Raw genomic sequence first — 16,378 nt, 5'->3', positions numbered from 1 at the left:
CCACGGTGGAGTCCGACGGGGACTCAGGACCCTCAGCCGAGATCAAGAGCACTTAACCAGGCGCCCCCAGCGACTTTTCTTTTTTTTAAGAACAACTTTGGATTCATTTTAATTACACAAGTAACACGTTAATGCAGTCACTTAAAAATGCAAACAGTACAGAAGTATCGAGCATGAAAAGCAGATGCACTTTGTAATCCTTTTCTATTTATTTACATATTTCTCCATTTGTTCAGCAAACATTTATTGAGAAGTTACTGTGTTTCAGGCATGGTGTTGAAGAGCTGAAAATACCGTGGTTACCAAAAAAAAGTGTGTGTGTGTGTGTGTGTGCATCCAGAGAAATCTTTAGGTTTTGTATGTGTGTAGTTTTAAAATGTTTGTTTTGTTTCACATAAATGAAATCACAGTGTATATTCTGCAACATTTTTTTTCTTCAATACAACTGTGTTTTAGAGATTGTTTCAGCTCAGTATGTAAGCATCCGTCTTGTTCAGTTTAACCTCTGTACAATATGGATGCATACCATGTGCATACCACAGTGTGTTTATCTTTTCCCTGTGGATGATCCTTCTGGGTGCTTCTAATTTCTCCCCCCTCACAAGCCATGTTATAGTGAACATCCTTGTATGTGATTTGTAGTGTGACAATTGACTATTTCTTTTTTTTTTTTTTAAGATTTTATTTATTTATTTTTTCATGAGAGACACAGAGAGAGGCAGAGACACAGGCAGAGGGGAAGCAGGCTCCCTGCAGAAAATCCGATGCAGGACTGATCCCAGGACTCCAGGATCACGCCTTGAGCCAAAGGACCCCTCAGCACCCCTGAGCCCCCCAGGCATCCTGACAGTTGACTATTTCTTTAGGATAGATCATAGACTGAATTGGTGGTCTATAGATTTCAGAAGTTAATGACATGATTGTGTGCCCTTTTGTAGTGAAATCTGTCTTGGGCTCTGGTGGTATGGCAATGAAAGGTAAGTGGATTAATGGATGGGTAGAGAGAGGCTGGCTGATAGATGATTCTTAGTGTGATGACTCTGCAGTTAATGGAAGTGTGAAGAACTTATGGGGGAGGGGTGGCTCAAACAAGGGAAGAAGCTTCAAACCGTGCAATGCCTCCACCTCAGTACTCATCTGAAAAATTCTTAACCTTCCAGATTAAACTCATGATGCTTCCTCCTTAAAACTTTGGTAACTGCTTTTCCGAATGTTGAGCTCACCTTCTTCTGGATAGTAATAGCACTAGCCAGCGTTATTGAGCTTACTACTGCTAGGCTCTGTGTTACATACTTTATATACCCCCACTCTGTTATTTAATCCTCACAAAACTCTTCATTATAGGTCTTATTTTCCTCTTACTACCATTTATTTAACAAATTTTTTATAGTATTTACTAGGTGCCAGGCATTCTAGGCCCAGTGGATCCAGATGAGACTAAGACCCTGCCCTTAAGGAATTTTTGCCTTAGAGGAGGTATAGAAATGTAGAAGGGTGAACGAAGGGTGGCTGCGTGGCCAGTTGGTAAAGCATCCAACTCTTGGTTTCAGCTCAGGAAATGATCTCAGGGTCCTGAGATCCAGCCCCACAATGGCTCTCTGCTCAGCCAAGAGTCTACTTGAGATCCTCTCTACTCTCCCTCTGCCCTGCCTGCTCCTGCTCTCTCTCTCTTTCTCTCTCAAATAAATAAATCTTAAAAAAAGGGGGGGGGGTAAACAAATACTGTGATTTCTGGCACTAATAAGTGTTGTGAGCATATCAGGGTACGGGCATTAGGAATGACATGGGACGGAAGATGCTATCGAAGGGAGGTGGTGGCCCATGCGCTGGGTCCTTCAGCCTTCACTCTGCCAGCATGGAGCAGCTTCTGTTTCTCTGGTGCTGAGCCAAAGCAGAACAGAGGTGCAAGAGGGGCACAGAGATGAATATAGGCCAGCCCCCATGCTCTTGGAGCTGACAGTCCAGAGGTGTGGACACAGCACAGCACTCATAGGAACGGTCAGCCCCTCCTGGGAGGAAGGGCCACAAAAAGAAGGTCAAGAAGAGATGTGGCACGAGTCAGGTCTTTTTTTTTTCTTTTCAAGATTTTATCTATTAATTTACCCATGACAGACAGAGAGAGGCAGAGACACAGGCAGAGGGAGAAGCAGGCTCCCTGTGGGCAGCCCGATGTGGGACTCGATCCCAGGACCCTGGGGTCACACCCTGAGCCAAAGGCAGACACTCAACCACTGAGCCACCCAGGTGCCCCAGTGAGTGAGGTCTTGAAGGAGAAATGCCATGTGTCATTTGGGCACACTAAAGGGGGAAGGGAGGGATGTCCCAGGACAGGACCAGCAGGTGCAAAGGTCCCAGAGGATAGGAATGGCCGGACAGGTCTGGAAAGCTAATTGCGGGAGGCCCTGTGTTCAGGCCTTTGGACTTTATCCCACAAACTGGAGAGTTCGTAAAACCTGGACAAACAGTGTGAGGGGCTTCTCCAAAGAAGGTGAAACAGAAAAGTGAGCTCCTGGAGACTTAATTAGAGGCCTTTGCCAGCAGTCTGCTCACCCAGACCCAAGGTGGCTGAAACCCTACAAAAGACCTGGGAGTTCCATTTTCTGTGGAGTTGTTGCATCAGGAATAAAAGGTTTTTTAGACTCCACAGCATCCAGAGTGTCAGAGGCAATGGTGGTCCAATCAGCGACAACACAGAGCATAGTTGGTACACAAGTTACTGGGAGCAAGCTGGGGTGGGAGGGGGACAATGAAAGGGGCGGGGGGGGGGGAAGCTGGGGGGGAAGCAGGAGAGTTGGATCTTAAGTGTTTCTTTATCTGACATGGATCTTCATGGCAAGGATGGAGATAGCCCAGGGCCATGATGACTGTTTGCTGATGGCACATGTAGCAGGGCAGTGTCCGTGTCCGTGTCCAGTGTGTGCAATATTATTTTTATCTATAGGTTTAGAATCATTGCCAGGTGAAATTTTCAAATGTCTGACTTTTAAAAAGAAAAACTAAGTTAAAGGAGGAAAATCTGAGGAGATCAAAGGTCGATGAGATAAAGTAGAGAGCAAAGCAGGGTGGCTTTTTATTGTGATGTAACCAACATGGCAAATAAGGTTTTAAAACACCAGTAATTGTGAAATCTGTGGATTCAGAAATGCAGCCATTGTGTTGAAGCCTCAGTCCCTACGGAAACTCAAAATTACTCCACATTGGGGATTAGAAATGCTTAGAATTCTTTTAAATTCTTTTAAAAAATTACTATTAATGAAAGTAATTCTATAAGAGAGATTTGGAAAATAAAGCCCAAAAGGAGAAAATTGACTTTTACTTATCACTCTCAGGATGACCGTTAGCACATTTGTAAACTTTATTTATTATTTCTTTTGCTGCATCATGTTATTAATTTTTAGAAATAAAAAAATATATTCTTATAACTGAAAGAGAACCAGTATTAACATCTTTGGCATATTTCAATCCAGTCTTTTCCTTTTTCCAAACTCCATGGTGTATGTGCGCGTGGGTGTGTTAACAGCTTTCAAAGCCGCCCCTCCGTGAGTCCGTCCTTATCCTCAGGCAGCGTGTGGCCTCTCTCTGTCCTGGCCATGGACTGGTTTAGTCAGAAGCATCTTGTGGCCACCCTGGCCCCCGCCCCAGCCCCGGGACCCTCCAGCCGCTGCTCGGGTGGATCTGCACGCCGCCCTCTCAGCTCCTGCGGCACAGTGACAGCTGCTGGGACCTTCAGGCAACCGCGTGCTTGGTGCTGCTCACAGGTTCTGGTTTCTAATGTCAACTGTGCCCGCAAATTGCAGATGCTTTTCGCTTGTCCTATGTCAACTTCCTGCGATCAGGGAGCCTTGTGCGCCATCTCTGCTTCCTGATTCTCAACAAATGACCTGACTTCTTACTTGGAGAGAAGTGACAGCACTGGGTCTAGTTTTCTTCAACTTCCCATCTGCATCCATGCAGCATCTTCTAAGCTTCTGTAGATCTACAGCCTACGAGCCACTTGCTCGTCTAGTCCCGATGGGGCTTGCTTTTCAAGGTCATCTCTTCAGTGAGTGCCCTTGACCTCTGCCCCTTCTCCTCTACCTGTTCTGGAGCCCTTACTGGTCATCGCTTTTCTTGCCTCCAGTCTTTCCCCCTCTGCAGACTTCTCCCCTTCGATTTATAAATTTGTGCCATTTGCCTTCATTTTAAAATCTCTTCCATTACTTTGTGTCTCCCGTGACCTCTTGTAGTATCTTCTCCCCTTCTGAAAGAATCATTTTCATTTGCATGTTTCCACCCTCCCATTCACTTTTAGATTTTTCTTTTATTATTTTCAGTTTATTGAACATAAAAGAAATGCATACAGCCACATATATAGTTATAAAACATAATAAAATAGAGAACACCTTTGACCTCCCACCTGATCCAAGAATGAGATTATTAATGCCATGGTGTCTATACACTGTTCTTCTCTTGTGTCACCTGTGGAGGTACCCACTATAAATGTAACCACCATCCCAGTCCTCTGTTTATTGTAACCCAGCTTTTGTTTTTGTTTTTGTTTCTGTAAAGTTTTATCACATATAATGAATGCCTGAACAATCCATTATTTAACTTTGCTGGATTCTGAGCTTTATAAAAATTCTCTCATAGTGTGCTTAGTCTTCTGGGACTAGACATTCTCTCACCAGACGTTACATTAGGAAAGTTATTTGTTTCATTTAAGTAAATTTTTAATTTTTAATTCCAGTATAGTTAACGTACAGTGTTTGTTAGTTTCTAGTGTACAACATAGCGATTCAACAATTCCCTTACTCAGTGCTCATTATTATGAGTGTACTCTTAATCCCCTTCACCTGCTTCACCTGTGGCAATCATTAGTTTACTCTCTGTATTAAGAGACCGGTTTTTCCTTTGTCTCTTTTTTTATTTGTTTGCTTTCTTAAATTCCACAGATGAGTGAAATCATAGGGTATTTGTCTTTCATTGACTTATTTCACTTAGCAGTATACCATCTAGATCCATCCATGTTGTTGCAAATAGCAATATTTCATCTTTATGGCTGATAGTTCCTTTTGTATATATATACATACATACACACCACATCTTTAATCCATTCATCTATAGATGGACCCTCTGGCTGCTTCCATATCTTGACTATTGTAAATGATGCTGCAGTAAAGATAGGGGGAACATGTCTGTCTTTTGAGTTAGTGTCTTCGTTTTCTTCAGGTAAATATGCAGTACTGGAACTATTGGATCATATGTTCTATTTTTAGTGTGTTTTTTTTTCTAAGATTTATTTATGATAGACAGAGAAGCAGAGACACAGGAGGAGGGAGAAGCAGGCTCCATGCTGGGAGCCCGACATGGGACTCGATCCCGGGACTCCAGGATTGCGCCCTGGGCCAAAGCCAGGCGTCAAACCGCTGAGCCACCAGGGATCCCTATTTTTAGTGTTTTGAAGAACCTCCATACTGTTCCCCAAAGTGGCTGTACCAGTTTGCATTCCCAACAATGCATGTGGATTCCCCTTTCTCCACATCCTCAGTACACTTCTGGTTTCTTGTGCTTTTGATTTTAGCCATTCTGACGGGTGTGAGGTGATAATCTTACTGTGGATTTGATTTGCATTTCCCTGAAGATTAGTGATGTAGAGCATCTTTTTCATAAGTCTGTTGGCCACCCATACGTCTTCTTTGGAAAAATGTTCGAGTTCTCTGCCCATTTTTAATTGGATTACTTATTTTCTTGGTGTTGAGTTGTGTAAGTTCTTTATATTTTTTGGATATTAGCCCTTTATCAGATATGTCATTTGTAAATATCTTCTCCCATTCAGTATGGTAAATTGCTTTTTTGTTTTGTTGATGGGTTTTTTTTTGCTGTGCTTTTAATTTCGGTATTGTTGCAGTAGTTTAATTCACTAGTCATTGTATTTCTAAGAATCGTTGCTGTGCATTATGCCATTGTGGGAATATAACATCATTTATCCTTTTTCCTTGAAGGATATTGGGTGGTTTGTGGGTTTTTGCTGTTACCAGCCGTTTCATGGTGTTTGCTGGCACTCTGTCCACTTCTGTTTCTAGTGCTTCACCGCTCACCTGGAAACTCTTTTGTTTAGATTTCTATGAATAGCAAGGCATATCCTCCCTAATTTTTCTTTGAATAATCTCTCTACATTTTTTTTAAAAGCTTTACTGAGGTACAATTCACAGATGCATGCAATTATCAACCGCAGTCAATTTTAGAATATTTTCATTCATTACCTCAGAAAGAAACCATACACCTTCAGCTATCACTCCCTACCTCCCCATGATCCCCATGCCTAAGCAACCACTAATCTACTTTCTCTTTAGATTTGCCTGTTGTGAAGTTTTCATATCTTAGGGGAAAGCTTCCAGTCTTTCACCATTAAGTACAATGTTGGCTGTGGGTTTTTCATAGATATCCTTTATCATGTTTTAAGAAGTTCCCTCCAAGTCCTACTTTGTCAGGTGTTTTTATCATGAAAGGATTTTATATTTTTTCAGATGCTTTCTCGGTGTCTATTGAAAAAACCATGTTTTGATTTTTATTCTATCAATGTGGTGTGTTTCATTAACTGATTTTAGATGTTAAACCAGACTTGCATTCCCAGGACAAATCCCACTTTGTCATGGCATGAAATATTTTTAATATTTTGCTGGATTTGGTTTACTGTAATATTGCTGAGGAATATCCGTGTCCATATTCACATGAGATATTGGTTTGTAGTTTTCTTGTGATCTCTTTGTCTAGTTTTGGATCAAGGTAATGCTGGCCTCATTCATAGAATGAGTTGAGAAGTGTTCCTTTGTCTTTTGGTTTTTCTTTTTCCTTAGGAAGACTGTATTCAAATTTTGTGTTCTCCTCAATTAATCTTTGATGGCATTTAGTGTTGAAGCTGTCTGAGCTTGGGCTTTTCTTCTTGGCAAGTTCTCCACTTACTAATTCAAGATCTTACTTGTTGAAAGTTGATTCAGATTGTCTATTTCTTAAGTCAGTTTTGGTAGTTTTTCTTTCTGGAATTGGCCTATTACATCCAGGGTATCTAATTTGTTGGCACACGATTGTTTCTAGTATTCCTTTATAATCCTCTTATTTCTTTAAAATCAGTGATAATAACCCCTTTTTCATTTCTGATTCTAATACTTTGAGTCTTTTCTCTGTTTTCTGAGTCATTCTAGCTAAAGAGTTACCAATTTTGTTGATGTTTTCAAAGAAACAGCCTTTGGTTTTGACAATTTTCTGTATTTTTCTGTCCTCTATTTCATTAATTCCTACTCTAATCTTTTATTCCCTTATGTCATGGGTTGAACTGTGTCCCCTAAAAGATAGGTTGAAGTCCCAAGCTCTCGTACCTGTGAGTGTTGTCATTTTACATGGAAGTAGGGTCTTTGCAGGTGTAATTAGTACATTAAGATGAAGTCATACAGGATTCTGGTGGACCCTAAATCCAATTTCTGCTATTCTTTTTTTTTTTTAAGATTTTATTTATTTATTTATGAGAGACACAGAAAGAGAGGCAGAGACACAAGCAGACGGTGAAGCAGGCTCCCTGCAGAGGGCCCGCCACAGAAATCTATCCTAGGGCCTCAGGATCATGCCCTGAGCCAAAGGCAGATGCTCGGGACACCTGTGTGACTCAGTGGTTGAGCATCTGCCTTCAGTTCAGGGCGTGATCCTGGAGTCCAGGAATTGAGTCCCACATCAGGCTCCTCACAAGGAGCCTGCTTTGTGTCTCTGCCTCTCTCTCTGTGTCTCTCATGAATGAATGAATGAATCAATCAATCAGTCTTTTAAAAAAAAAGGCAGACACTCAACCACTGAGCCATCCAGAGGCCCCAATTTCTGCTATTCTTGTAAGAACACCATGTGAAGACACAGAAGAGAAAGCCATGTGATTATAGAAATAGATTGGAGTGATGCTTCTATTAACCAAGAAATGCTAAGGATTGCCAGCAACCACCAGGAAGTAGGAGAGAGTCATGAGATAGATTCAGAGCCTCAAAAAGGAAAATCTTGACTTCTAGCCATCAGAATTATGAGAGAATAGATTTCTAATACTCAATTTTGTTATAGCAGTATTAGGACACTAACATAATTTCCTTCTACTTCTTTAGGTTTAGTCATCTTTTTCCAGTGTCTTAAGTAGAAGCTTGGGTTATTGATTTGAGATCCTCTTTTTTTCTTTATTTAGGTATTGACAGCTATCGGTTTCCCTTTAAACACTGCTTTAGGTGCATCCCATAAATGTTGGTATGTTGTGTCTTCATTTGGCTCAAAGTGTTTACTAATTTCCCTTTGATTTCTTCTTTGGCCCACTGGTTATTTAGGAGTGTCCTGTTTCATTTCCACATATTTGTGAGTTTCCCGGATTCCTTTCTGTTACAGATTTCTGATTCAATTGTGGTTGAAGACTAGACTTTGCATTATTTCCATTGTTTTCAATTTATTGAGGTTTATTTTATGGCCTAGCATATGGTATATCCTGGAGAATGTCCCATGTGCACTTGAAAATGGATATATTATACTATTATTGCGTGGAGGGTTCTATATATATTGGTTAGGTCTGTTTGGCCTATTCTGTTGTCCCTGTCTTCTATTTTGCAATTCTGATATCGGTTCCAACATGTGGATTTTTTTCTCCATACACCAAACAATTCTTGGGTCAGCTGAGTGTCCTGCAATTTAACTTATTTCTTAAGCTATCTATCTGGGGATTGCATCAGATCCCAGAGGTTCAGGGCTCTTTCCTACAAGACTGCCCTCCTGCCCTCCACTTCAGATTCCAGTGACAAGTTCAGGTTGTCAACTGTGCGTCTTACTGACTGGCTATAGGATGAAGGTTCCAACAAGCCCCTCTGAGTTCAGTTAATTTGCTAGAGTGACTCACAGAACTCAGGAAAGTACTTACTTACATCAGTATATTATAAAAGGTTATAACTCAGGAAGAGCCAGATGGAAGAGTTTTACATTGGGCAAGGTCTCATGTCACTTAGGAAATTCCAAGGGCTTTAGGAGACCAAATACATATTTCTGTTATTAAGTCACCTGTTTCCTTGTTGATACTCGGCACAGTTTTCTTCATTATCGAAAGTGAGTGTTGAAGTCTCCAATTGTCACTGGTAAATTGTCTTTTTTCTTTTCATTTCTGTCAGTTATTTTTGTCATGTATTTTGTGTGCTGGTATTAGATGTCTATGTTTGTAATTTTTATATCTTCCTGGTGGAGTGAGTTTTATCATCATAAAATGTACCCTTTTTTTCCTGGTAACATTGTTTTGAAGTCTGTTTTGTTTATCAGGATAGCCACATTGGCTTTCTTGTGGTTACTGTTTGCATGATACATCTTTTTCCATTATTTTATTTTTAGTCTATTTGTGTCATTGAATCTAAAGTTATCAAACTTTCTGGATGTGTAGGCCATTTTTTTTTTTCCACTAAATATGGGAAGTTTTCAGTCACTGTTTCTTTGAGTATTTTTCCTATTCCTTTTTCCTGGCCTTCCATTACACATATGCTGGTGTGGGCAGTGGTGTCCCAAATTTCTATGAGTGTAACAGCCCAAGCTTGTCTGCCTGATGCACAGCAAAGCCAATCACCAAGACCCTAGGTTTGCAGCAAGGAAAGCGTTTTTTTGAGAGGCAAATGAGATGGGCAAGCCTGAAACCCACCTCCCGAAGGGGGACAGAACAAGTTTTTTATAACCATTAGGGGTTGAGATTACACACATATTGATGAAGAGGGTGGGGAAGCTTATGACTATTCATGAGGAAGGATGGAGTGTGCACACTGAGCAAACATATAGGTAGCATATGCTCCATGTTCACTTTAGGGAGAGACTTGATGTCAGAGTGAGGCAAAATTCAGCCCCTGACATCAGGAGGTTATCTTAGGACAGGGAGCGGGGTGCGGGCATGCTCCAAGAGCTGATACAACTCTGAGGGGGTCTTGGGCTCCTTATCTTGGGTAAGGAAGGCAGGGCCTTGCTTGTTCCTAGGCTGGAACCGTATCAGTTGACCTGGAGTCCAGGCTTCTGTGATGACCACGAGTAGATTTGATAGTGGGGTCTGAAAAGACACAGTAGCTGATTAGGAGGAAGCAGTTCTCTGAACTGTTTAAACTTCCTGCTAGTTGCAACCTCGTTAAGCCTGTGGGGTACAATTTCATGAGGTTTTATTCATTTTTCTTCATTCCTTTTTTCCTCTCTGTTCTTAGATTGCATTGTCTCTTTGATCTCTTCTTGTTGGCTAATTCAGTTCAAATCTACTGTTGGACCCAACTAGTGAATTTTCATTTCAGTTTACTATATTTTTCAACTCCAGAATTGCCATTTGGTTCTTTTTTATACTTTCTATCTCCTTATTGCTATTGTCTATTTAATGCAACATTGTCATCTCTTCCTTTATTTAAGATGGTTTTAATGGTTTCTGTCTTTGTATATTAAATCCTACATCTCATTGCAATCAGGCAGTTTCTGTTGGCTGCTTTGTTTCCCTTGGTGTGTGGATCATACTTGTCTTTTTCTTTGCACATCTCACAATTTTTTTGGTAGAAACTGGACATTTTAGACAATTCTGGGTACTGCTACTTCCTCACCACTGCCGCCCAAGGGCTTCTTATTGTTACTTGCTTTTTTATTATTATTATTTAGTGACTCACTAGATTATTTTAGTGGAGTATGTTTCACACCAGCAGTGTTGAGCCTCTGTTGTTTCTTATTGGGGCACAGCCTTGGGTGTGCTCACAGTCACTTTGTGATGACAATTGTTTTGTTTTTGTGGTTTTTTTCCTGACCCACTCATAGCTATTAAGCTCCACTAATTGCTGGATGATCTATTGTTTTCAATAATGCCCTGGGGTATAAATTGTTCCACAGCTGGGCCCACTCAAATTCAGGCTCCTTTGATGGGATGTTCTTGAGCTCAGTGTTTTGAGATTTGTTCTGACCCCAGGCATGCTCTCCCCGTCTCCCCATCTCCCCACCCCACCAGCACTGTCTCTGCTACTTCTGCAAACCGGTCAGCCTGTAGGTCAGCCCATCAGTCCGATTGATCTACCAATCTCCTCCCAGTTGCCTTTCACCTGGACAGAATTTCTGAGCCAAGGCTTGAGCTGGGAATGGGGACAATGTCACACTTCTGAGTGATTCTCCCTCTTTAGGAGCTGAGTGCTTTGGGAAGGGGATTCACAGGGCACGGGGCAGGCCCTACCCTCAGTTCTGCTCAGTTTTCCTCTCTTGGTTTGGGACCAGCACATCATGAGCCAGGGCAAGGGCAGTCATATTCTGGGTGCACCGGGCTCAAAGTAGAGCCTTCGTACCACCAGGGGGTCTAGATGGGAGAGGGGAACCTCCACCACGTGGCTGTGTCAGCCTACAACTTAGCCTCAACATCAGGAGATGGATAGGGTGAGAAGTGCCGATGTGCTGCCCCTCCTGGGAAGAAAGCCCACTGACTGGTGGCTGGGTGGGGAGGGATCCCTGTGTTCTTGGCTGCACCAGTCAAGTGGAGTTCCCACCTTGCTGAGTTCAGAGAGGGGAGTGTGGTCTTGATTCAAACCGTGTAGACTCTTGCTCCAAATTGTAGGAGGTTTTCCTGAACAAATATTTGTTCATTTGCTCTATGTCTTTAGGGTCATTTCCAGAGCCTTTCCGTGTTTGTTTGTAAGGTTTCTTTAAAATAATTTTCACCAGTTTTACTGGGGAGCTGGTCTGCAGTTTATACTGCCATGCCCAAAACCCCTACTCCTCTACTACATGTGACACTTGTATTAGAATTATGTTTGGCCATGTGCAACAGAAGGTCTAAAGCAATATGGCTGTTAGTGAAGTCAAGAGGCATGTGTCCCGGGTTGGTGGGTGTCTCCGGGGTCATCAGGGATGCAGACCTCCTTGTCTCACTGCTCTGGAAAGCTAAGATGCAGCTCCCATCTTCCTCATAATCTCATGGCCAGGACTCCAGCCGTCTAACCCATGTCACACACAGCAGAAATGAGGAAGGGGTAAGCACAAACCTGGTCTCTCTTTTAGGGAGCCTTCTCAGGAGCCCTGACAAACAGCTTTTCCTTACATTTCATTGGCTAGAACTTTGCATCAGTTTTCAACATTTTTAAATTAGAAGATTTTATTGTGTGAAACTCCAGCTACTTACCTTCTGTTGGAAACCCTGGCGACCCAAGACTCTTGACAGCAGTTGGCTGGAGCCCAGGAGTAACTGCCTCATGTAGGGGGAGCACGTTAAAAAGAAAACCACAGGATCAAAATGGTGTCACTTAGGTTAAGTCCCCGAGACTATAAACCAGGGCTTCATACCTAAGGTCACTGCAGTGTTCCCCTCCTGCAGGAATACAACTCTTTAACTGTTTAGGAGTTTTCTGACAAACAGCAATGGGGTCATCTATCAGGTGGGTTTCTCTGTCTCCCGAAGGAAGATGAGGTAATCTGCGCAGTAAGACCCTCTGCTCTTCTCCTGAAACAACCTTTCCTTGCCTCTTGCCTTACAACTTTCACACCCACTCCCCTTCCCTTAAAATCTTCCATTTCATACAACTCCTTGGAGTGCCCCCTGCTCTGTCAATGGGATGCTACTCGATGCATGGATCGTTTAATAAAGCCAATTAGATTTTCAAATTTACTCAGTTGAGTTTTTTTTCACAAGGTCAGTGCCTGTTCTCAGTAGTAATTGAGTTCAGACTGTTGGCTTGGAGAGGAAAAGGAATAAGGGGGAAGAGAGCCAGCTGTGCATGGGGCTTCCGAACATTGAATACTTGTTTGAAAGTCTAGCAATACATGTTTTATAGCAAGCAAATGTGTCAGTTGTTTTGGTTTAGTTTTCTGTGTCATTCATTCAACAAATTTTTATTGAGAAACTTAGATATAAGTGCTGCTGGCGTGCTGGCAATACAGAAGTGGGTGAGGAAAATGGACGGGGATTCTGGGACTTGTGAAGCTCACATCCTGATGGAGGGATGGTCGGTAAACAAGTAAAATATGTATTACTGTATCAGATGGTAGCTGAGGACTCTGAAAATTTGGCAGGAAAGGACCAAGGGGAGTGGGAGTGTTTGAAATAGGAACGGAGCAATTAGGGGCAAGCCCCTGGGGAGGGGACCTTTGAGCGAAGACCTGTGGCAGGTGAGGAAGTGAGCCATCTGGGGAGGGGTGGTGGGGAAGGGTTCTTTTTAGGCCCCAGAGAGTAGAAGTGGGGGGAGTCCCTGAGGCCGCAGGAAGCCTTGCTTTGTTGCAGAAACAGCCGGCTGGGTGAGGGATGAGCAGCATGGAGGTTGGCTGAAAAGCCAACCACAGTCCTCTGACTTCTCCTTCAGGGGCTCTGGATTTTGCTTGGAGAAGAGACTTTAGGCCAGAGGTCCCTTAGGCAGGTTTGTTAGACTAGTGCAGGCAAGGCGTGCTGGTGGTTTGGAGCAGGGTGTAGTGGGTTCCTGAGAAGGGACTGGATGCTGGCTGTATTTAAAGGTGGGACAGACAGGATTTGCTGTTCATTTACCTCCAGGTTTGAAAGGAGGAGACCGTTCTTTTTTTTTTTTTTTTCTTTTTAAAGATTTTATTTATTCATGAGAATACACACAGAGAGAGAGACAGAGGCAGAGGGAGAAGCAGGCTCCATGCAGGGAGCCTGACTTGGGACTTGATCCCAGGTCTCCAGGATCACATCCTGGGCTGAAGGCGGTGCTAAACTGCTGAGCCACCCAGGCTGCCCAGGAGGAGACCGTTCTTATCAAGGGTTAATGCAGGTGGAAGAAAGGAGACTAGCAGGGGCAGGGAAGGGCCAGAACTGGGGGGGGCCCAGTTTTAGACCAGTGAACGTTCACGATGCATGTTAACGATCTAGCAGGAGATGTAGGTTAGGCCCTTGGGTCCTGAAGTGTGGTCTGGGAGTTCCTGGGCGTAAGCCGTATTTCTGCTGGGCTGAATGAGCTCACCAAGGAAGGGGGAGCTCGCCCACAGGGAAGGGGCCCAAACAGGGGCTGAGCTGCGAGCCAGTCTAGCACCAAGAGCTTCGGGAGGAGCAGGCTCCTGGAGGGCCTCCGAGAAGGAGCTGGGGGTGGGGGGCGGGGGGGCGGGGAACGAGACCTGGGGGCCAGGACACTTCTCCCTGTCTCCCTGCAGCCCGAGGGGAGGATGGAGAATGGAGGCAGGTGGGGGAGGCAGGTGGGTGCGGGGTTGAGACCTCGGCAGGCAGGACTGTGCTGGTTGCTCCAGTTAGATCCCAGTGGCAGGAGGCGGGCTCCCCCGCGGGCATGGGCGTGGAGGTCGGAGGAGGGGGGGTAGGGGACGACAGGTGGGGCAGGTGGCAAGTCCTCCGGGACAGCGGGAGGGAGAGGGCAAGGCAGGCGCCCAGGGCAGTGTCTGGTCTGGACCTCGTGGCTGTGAGCAGCCGGCCAGGGAGCGTGGGGTGGGGGGAACGCTGGGGCGGCAGGGCTGGGGGTGTGCAGGGCTGCCAAGGAGGTTGAGGTGCGTGTGCTCAGCCGTGAACTGTCTCGGGTGTCTGTCCTCTGGCCCTGTCCAGTCTCTATGATCTAGAACTGTCATCATTTTTCCCACGGTAGGAAATCCAGCCAGGGTTTTCTCTTCTCTTTTCCTTGCTTTTCTTTTTCTTTCTTTCTTCTTGTGTGTGTGACGGGCTGTTTCAGTCTCAGAGGCCCCCAGTGCGGGGTATGTGAGGAGCGGCCCCGGGCTGTCTCCCCAGCAGGTCTTCTAGGGTGACTGGCCCGCGGCAGCCCCTCCCACGCCGGGCACCTCCAGTTTGAAGGATCGCTTTTAAGCTTGAGGACTGTCCTCTACTGTTCTCTCCTAACCTGCTCATGAACTCCCGAGAGCAGAGTGTCCCCTATCTTCTGATGTGCACAGCGCTTAAGTGGTTGGCTCTCAGGCTCTGAATTATCCTCCTTTATTAATATTCCGCCTCCGTTGTGAAGGATGGGCTGTTTGTACTGCTCCTGTTCTCTGGGAACCTTCGGGGCCACTGCTTCCCAGCGTGCGTAGTGTCAGGTCCTGTCGTCCTGTCACAGGATCCGGGGCTCCGCTGCCTGTCCTGGGAGGACTGGCCCAGCACTCCTCCTGAGAAGCCCCACCCAGGGACTGAGCTGGTCATCTCTGTCAAGTGCTGAAATATTGGAGCCAGATGTCTCAGGGGCTCATGAAAACACGAGCTGTCCATCTGCCTTCAGGCCCGGCTCCTCAGATTGCACCAGGGTTCCAAAGGGATTTTAATTTTTTTTACAAAAAAGATCCAGAGACTGGGAACATGGGTAGGATAAATTTATTTTGGAAGGTGGATGGTATAATTTGCACACGTGGGAGGCAAGAATAATTTAGTGTGAGGAGAACCCTGCAGACCTGTAGCTCTAGAAGGAATGTGTGAGAGCCGGATATGCCCTTGCGCTGGAGTCAGGGGAACAAAAGCACCACGAAGTTCTACGTAGGAGGAAGCACACTTGGGTCTGTCTGGACCTCATCTCAGTGAGGACACATGTCACGCCTGGGGAATGGGGCTTGTTCATCACTGTGTTAGGTAAGACCCAGGAACCGTGTCTCCTGGTGGTGGCCACGTGCTTGGTGTCGGGGGCAAGTATGGGCTGATCTGGAAACCGCCTCCGTGGAGGGAGAAGACCTGGCCTCCAGGGAACAGCAGAGGCTCCTACCTGCCAGGCCTGGGCTGCTGGCATGGGTGAGGCTGGAATTCAGATGAGGGAGCAAGCCCTGCTAGCACGAATGGAGGCCACACTGAGAGCAGGACTTAAGGGATAAGGGGGATTAGCCGGGCAGAGGAGGTCAGGTGTGAGGAGGGGGGAGGTGCCACAAAGAAAGGTTTGGGCTCCGCTCTTAGCCTGGGAAAGTGGTTCACGCTTTGGCTGTTTGCAGGTCCCTTAGGATTCCGTGGGAGCAGAGGAGAGGCTACTGTCTTCACCCCAGACCGCTTCCCCCATTCCTCCTCGCCTCCGCCTCCCTGGAAGTGGCCGAGTCCGCCACAGGGCCTCTCCGAGCCTGGAGTGCCGCCTCCTTGGTTTAATCCTTCTTTGCTATTCATTTTCTCTGCTCCTGGTAACCCTATAGGCACCCCCTCCTCGGAGTCTCCGTTCTCAGGCCTGCCCAAACCGTATTTCTAAATCACAAATGTAAATCATGGAAGTCCTTTGCGTTAAAAACTGGCGATTCCCCACTGTCCACAGGACAAAGTCTGAACTTCAGGCCTGTTATAACCTGGCCCCAGCCTCCTTGTTCTGGCTGCGTCCTGGGTCTGAGTGACCATTTAGGAGAAGTAAAAGTATTTTACAGCAAAGTATTTAAATTTTCTATAGCCCATGGTGCTAACAGGACAGACTGTTCCAAAGCACTTGGGATGTATGAGGCCAACATACTT

General features: G+C 45.0%; 1 protein-coding gene across 2 annotated transcripts in view; it reads left to right on the top strand.

The window, feature by feature from the left end:
* The window catches only part of ATP7B (ATPase copper transporting beta), a 64,726-nt gene that overhangs the window by 1,666 nt on the left and 46,682 nt on the right, over nucleotides 1–16,378 (top strand). The gene's annotated exons all lie outside the window — the stretch shown is intronic.

This window comes from Vulpes lagopus, chromosome 16 (assembly GCF_018345385.1).
Source record: "Vulpes lagopus strain Blue_001 chromosome 16, ASM1834538v1, whole genome shotgun sequence".
Classification (NCBI taxonomy): domain Eukaryota; kingdom Metazoa; phylum Chordata; class Mammalia; order Carnivora; family Canidae; genus Vulpes; species Vulpes lagopus.
Note: the sequence above shows the minus strand (reverse complement) of the source record. Positions and strands in the feature narration are given on the sequence as shown.